Source organism: Bos indicus x Bos taurus, chromosome 16 (assembly GCF_003369695.1).
Source record: "Bos indicus x Bos taurus breed Angus x Brahman F1 hybrid chromosome 16, Bos_hybrid_MaternalHap_v2.0, whole genome shotgun sequence".
Taxonomy (NCBI): Eukaryota; Metazoa; Chordata; class Mammalia; order Artiodactyla; family Bovidae; genus Bos; species Bos indicus x Bos taurus.
The window spans coordinates 19,899,217-19,905,216 of record NC_040091.1 but is presented as its reverse complement, the minus strand read 5'-3'; the positions used below and the strand labels follow the sequence as shown (position 1 = coordinate 19,905,216).

Genomic DNA, 6,000 nt, shown 5'->3' with positions numbered 1-6,000 from the left:
TCACCCTGAAGGTAAAATGAAAGACAAAAGATGAACGCATGCTTGCTTTCCTCTCGGCAGCGGCGGCTGCGGCGGCAGTAACAGCAGCAGGATTTAAAGGGGAAAAAAAAAAAAAACCCACACACACAAAAAACCCACACGCACAGACACATAAATACACACCCAGAGGCGTCAATTATGCCAACGCAATAATGCAATCAAATCATGACAGTGCCGGGATTTTTTTTTTTTTTTTTGGAGAAATCTAGATATTTATTTTGCAAAAGGGAGAGAGAGAAAGGCATGCAAACAGAAACGTGCACATACCACGTAACCACCCGAGGAGAACCTGGCAGCCTCTCTCTTCTTCTGCCAAGTTATCATTGAGAAAACAGACAGGCATCATGACGTCCTGGGTCACAGGGAGTGCGGACCGACGCTACCAAGAGCAAAGGGAGGCGCCCGGGCGCTCCGGCTAGCGGCGGGCGCCCCTCGGCCCCTGGCCGCCCGGCTCGGTGAGTGCACAGCCGCGCGGGACGCGGACCCCGGGGCCCAGACCGGCCCCGCACCCGCGGGGGCCCAGCGGGGGGCCGTGCCCTTGGCCCCGGCGCGCCGGCCGGCACCCCCTCGCCCGCCCGAGGTCGCGGGAGCCCAGTTAAAGGAGGCGTGTGTAAGATGTGCAATGTTCCTGCATGGGGGTTTTGTAGACTTTCCCAGCCAAAGCGACCGGCTTCGGCTTCTTTAAAATCCCCGACGACTCACCTGCTTAACCTGCTGCAGTTCTGACCCTGCCAAGGTAACTGGTCCAAACCCTTATCATCAACATCTGGAGACAGACATTTGCATCGGGGGCATCCTTGATTTGCAGTCCTGGTGGAAATCTCTATTGCTCCCCCCCCTTCCCCCCTTCACTTGTTTAGAGTCTCTCGGAGGAAAAAAAAAAAAAAAAAAAGCAACCCCTCCCTCCATAACACAACCATGAGCACTGTCCCCCTGTCGTAGACTCGCCTTACCATGACTGCAAAACTGTCAGCGCGTGTGTGCTAGAGACACTGATCAATTCTCATTTCCATGAGATTTGTTCTTTAAAACACCTCTCCCATCCCCCTTCCTGGATCGAGACTTCAGGGCTTGGGAAAGTGGCAAAGAGTAAGGGCAGAGTTAGGGCGCCGGGACCGGGGTGGGGGATGAGTAGGGGTGGGGGCCCTAGGGGGCGAGGGGATCGGGGCAGGGGGTCGTTGGGGAGAGGGTGGTGTCCGGAGTTGAGGACCGCTGTCGTGGGCTGGAAAAATCCTTCTGGTGCTTGCTGCTGCTGTAGACCTAGGTGTCTCCTTCCTGTCCTCTACGCCTCACCCTCTGTGTTTCCCCAACGCGTTCACCTTCCCGTGGGACTCTCTGAAGTTACACGGAGGTCACCCGACCGTCATTTAAGTATTTCAAACCACCCACCCCCTTCTAGCCTTCAAGTCTCTCCGATGGATCTGCAGGCTAGACCCCCTCCCCCCCACCCCCCCAATGTTTGGTGATGAGAGTCTCAGAGACAGAGACACACAGAGGGCCAAGCTCTCCTCCTGTTCCCTTCCCTGACCCACCCCCCCACCCCCCTTTTCAGAATCTTAATGAACATTTCTGGAAAAGTCCGGAAGGGCCTGGAGAAGTCCCTCGCGGTGCCTCGATGTTGTGGAGTGATTCTGTCTGTGTTTCTCTCTCCTGCTTGCTCGGGTGATGTTGTGAATTGCCACACGGGGCGGTTTCAGCTACGGAGGCTTGTTTGCTGTGGGTTGGTGTTGTAGGGCCAAGCACCAGTGGCCTCCCAAGAAGACACGGGCAGACACTGAAAGCACGTGATTTTTGCTACTCCAAACCAGAGGGCAATGTTGAAAATAACACCTTTTCTCTCTCTTTAAAAAAAAAGAAAAAAGAGGAAAAAAGAAAGAAATGCTCAGCATGTGAGTTAAGTGCAGCTGTTAGGGCCACGTATGACTTCCTACTCTTTTCAGAACACTCCTGCTTAATACTTTAAGTCAAGAAGCAAGTGACCTGGGGATGTTTTGAAGTGGTGCGGAGCAGCTGAATGACTTGGTCTAGTTTTGAAGAGAGACTCTCTTTTGTTTCTCACGCTGCCCAAAGTCCAAATAGGGGAGTGTGTTTGGAAAAGGCCCAAACTCAGAAGCGGCAGGCAAGAGAAAAGGGGAAGAAAAGTTCTCCAGGGGAAGGCAGGGGATGTGGTTGGGGAATGGGAAAGGGGTGTCTGGATTCTTTTTTATTTTTTCCTGTCCAGTAGGTTTGATGTTACCAAAATGAGTTAACCAACCTGAGAAACAGTTTTCTGTCCTTGTAGGGAGGAGAGGGAAATTTGAACAGTTCTCAGATCTGAGCTGAGGAATAGCTGACAGAAGAAGGTACTTGAAAATATGGATGGAGATGAAGTCACGTGATGGGGCTTCTTTTCCTTTAAATACGAAAAGAATCGAGTGTATCATGAAACAGGCCTAGATGATTTCTCAAATATAGATCTGTCTGTTAAGCATGGCTTTGTTATTTTTTATTAAAAACAGTTCTCATAACTCTTTCCACTCATGTTATGGAGAATTAGAAGCGTTTCTGTGGAGGATGGTATATAACACAGAGAGCTGTCCATTGACTGGGGAGATGAATGTCAATAAAAGATCATTTCTTCAGCAAATCAAAATAGCATTTAAATCTTAGTGCCTAGTGTCTACTGAAACCCGCCAGTCTTCATTAAGGGGGGATTGCCAAGGGAGTCAAGGGAACTTCTGATGGGTGGTGCTTTAACAAAATAGAGCAGGTCGATCCATTTGGTTTCTATGTCTGTGTCACTCAATTTACTCTGTACAATTTTTTCAGAAATTAAAAGGTTACCAAGAGAGTTCCATGTTCCCATCTCCAACTGAGCACCACTTATTACTGCGACAGGATTTCAATATTAAGTGATCTGGAAGATATTTCATCTTTCACTTTGAGTTCTGAATTTGAATCAGCATGAGATGGCAGGACAGCCAGATAAGGTGTAACCAACCTCCCTCGTAGGCAGGCAGCCGAAGGGCTGGGAGGGAAGGTGTTGCTGAGAAGAATATTTGAGGCTGTTCTCGGGAACCTTGTTTACAGGGATATTTCAGTTGCAGCTAGAATTTTCGCAAGAGCCTGCCGGAGGTAATGGGCTTATGTTTGAAATTGATCCCAAGTGTCTCTCTGTGTTGTTTTTTTTTTTCTTCTTCATGAACTTGCTACTTACCTTAGCTGAACAGTCAAGGCAAAACTTTCCTGATGCCCTGTGACATTTAATAATATAGACAAATCCCTGGTTTAATGTGTCCCAGGAAGGTAGGTTATTTATGAGATTCTCTTTTTTTACAGATGTGTCCATGCAAGTAGCTTTAGCCCTGTTTTATTTCTTTTTTAATATTGTGCGTGCTTGATTGTGTTCAATGCAAAACAAATCACATCCAAGGAAGTTAAAGGCTGCCTTACAAGTTGACCTGTGAAATTGGTTTCAATTAGACACTGGAGATCTCATTATCCCAGTGAGGGAAATTTATGACATAGAAAGTAGGAATTTTGTATTTGTTTCAAAATTGTTGGAAAACGCTGGGAACAGAAAGATTTTGAGGGAAATGCCAAAAGCCACATTAATGAAGAAAAACAATGTTGAGATACTTTTGAATAATAGATAGGATATGTAATGGTCAACCACAAGATAAAATTTTTACACAGTATCTTTATGGCTTTAAATGGGCTGCATTGTAAACTAAGCTTACTCCTCTATTAAGTCATTATACTTTTCAATTATTTAACATTTCTGGCCAACCTATCTTCTGTGGTCTTTTTCTGTACACATCAGAAATGATGTGTACACTAGTAATTGCTGGTTGCTAGTGTGGGGAGTTTGCAGTGGAGAAAGGTTTAATTTTAACTTCTTGGGATAAATACTACAAAGAATGCACAGAGGAAAAAGCAAAGGTATGGAAACAGATGGAGCGCTGTGCAATGAAGAGGCTACAGCCTCGAAATGTACCTAATACCATTTGAGTTACTTTCAACTTACTAAGAAACCTGGACAGTATCTGCCTTCTAGGTACTGTGCATTTGGAAATACTATATCTCTATTTAAATGCAGATCTCTTCTGTTTTCTCCAGGGAGCAGTTGGCGAATCTTTCCATTGAACCAATGGTATTAAAAACCCAACTGAAAATTTCTTTGTGAACAATAGAGTCTGCCGTTTTGAAGTCATGATTACCTAGTTTCAGAATATTTTGATTTTTTAAAATTCACTTACAGTATCTTTATAAAGTCAAAATATGTACCTCATGTGCAAACAAAGAAATTTTCTCTTGTCACTTTGTTGTCAGTTTTTAAAAAGCTGTGAAATAATTCTGCTTTACAATTTAGTTTTTGAGGTTAGCAGTGTCATTCCAGTAGAGTAAGTGGACCTTAGGAATCAGAGTAGGGAATTGTATAGGAGTCCTATATGCTCCTTATGGCCTCAGGTGAGCAAATGGCATAGGGTGCTGCAGGAAAGTTCAAGTATCTTCCTCTAGAACCATCTTCTTTACATTACTTTCAACCTAATTCGTAATAGTGTTTTGTACTGGAATCAGTGGTAAGTGGTGGCCAACAAGGAGAAGGACGTTCTTTTGAGAGATGATGGCAGAAAATAATTCAGTCTTTTGGTACAGAAAGTGGACACACCACCTTCCGGTTTTGAATCTTCAGATTCAGGTCACTGGAAATATCTTTGGAAATCATTAAATAAAAATTCCCTAAGAACATATGGTAGTGATGCTAAGACTCTTTTTCACATAGCTAGGGCATTTCCTTTTCCTTGGAAATTAGATGCCATTCATTCAAGTGCCTGAATGATTTCCAATTGCGAAGGCTCACTCCCCCCGTAGCTGCTTGGATGTAAATTCTTCCTCCCATTCTCCTTCTGATATGTACACCTTAAACTATTTTATAATGTGCTTATACCATTATGCTCAGTAATACCTGTGCTTGTGAAGAAGAATCATTGGTAGTTTTAAGTCAGGCCTCTGTTTATATTTCTATTGTGAAAGATACTTTTATTTGTGTAAACAAGGGAATGATCATAGTTAGCACAAAAGGGGGGTTAAATACGTTTAGAATTCCTGTGGTCACATGCCAGACCCTGGAGAATCAAAGCTATCTTATTTACTTATGGACACTTACAGCTGTTTCAGATGGCACATCTGGTAAAATAAATAACTTGGATAGGGCCCTATAAAGGATGCTCGCTAATGAATGTCCTGATTTTTCTTTCTTTACACAAATGAATTCTTGTTTTTAACGTGGCAAATATGCGTAGCTGTCACAGTGATCTTTGACTGTTTGGAAGATTCAAATTTAGGATGCTAACTTTATATGAAGCATAGAAAAACTTTTGTACTCCTGATACTTATGTGGTAGGATAAACTGTGTTTTCCTGTATCTGTGTTACCAGAGTGACCCATTTAAATTCAATCTCACTCTAAGATATATTAGATTAATAAGGCTGATTTTATGACCATTATAATTTATATTCACAAATACTTGTTTTAATTAGCACAATTATAGATTGTGAGGTAAATTTCCATATATGTTAAACACTGATAACAGAAAATAACTAACATTTGTATAAGCGTGTTATGGTTTGTAACCATACATTATCTATAAGCTGTTCTTTAGAAGAATATCTATTGCATTTTCTTATGCAAGAAGGCAATCAGTTTTTATAATGTAAACATCATATGAAAAGAGATGCTTTTATCACGGTCTCCTTCCTCACTCCCTTCCTCTTTCCATCCTCATCCTTCCTTCTTTTTTTAAAAATTTTCTTAATCAGGAAAAAAAAAAATCTAATGATGCTTTTTTTTTTTTTGGAGGAGCGCGTATAATTGCCCATCACACATTTCTATTAAAAAAGAGGCTGCAACAAGCAATCCAGCATTATTTTTGGAACCTATCTTCTGCCTACCAGTGTTCTTGAGGAAAATGTAAGGTTG

At 42.9% G+C, this 6,000-nt stretch overlaps 1 protein-coding gene across 1 annotated transcript in view; it reads left to right on the top strand.

Moving 5' to 3' along the window:
- The first annotated feature begins 622 nt into the window (after positions 1–622).
- The window catches only part of ESRRG (estrogen related receptor gamma), a 652,137-nt gene continuing 646,759 nt past the window's right edge, over positions 623–6,000 (top strand). Inside the window, exon 1 of the mRNA XM_027564442.1 lies at positions 623–775. The gene's annotated coding sequence lies outside the window, so the exon portion shown is untranslated. The remainder of the gene's footprint in view (positions 776–6,000) is intronic.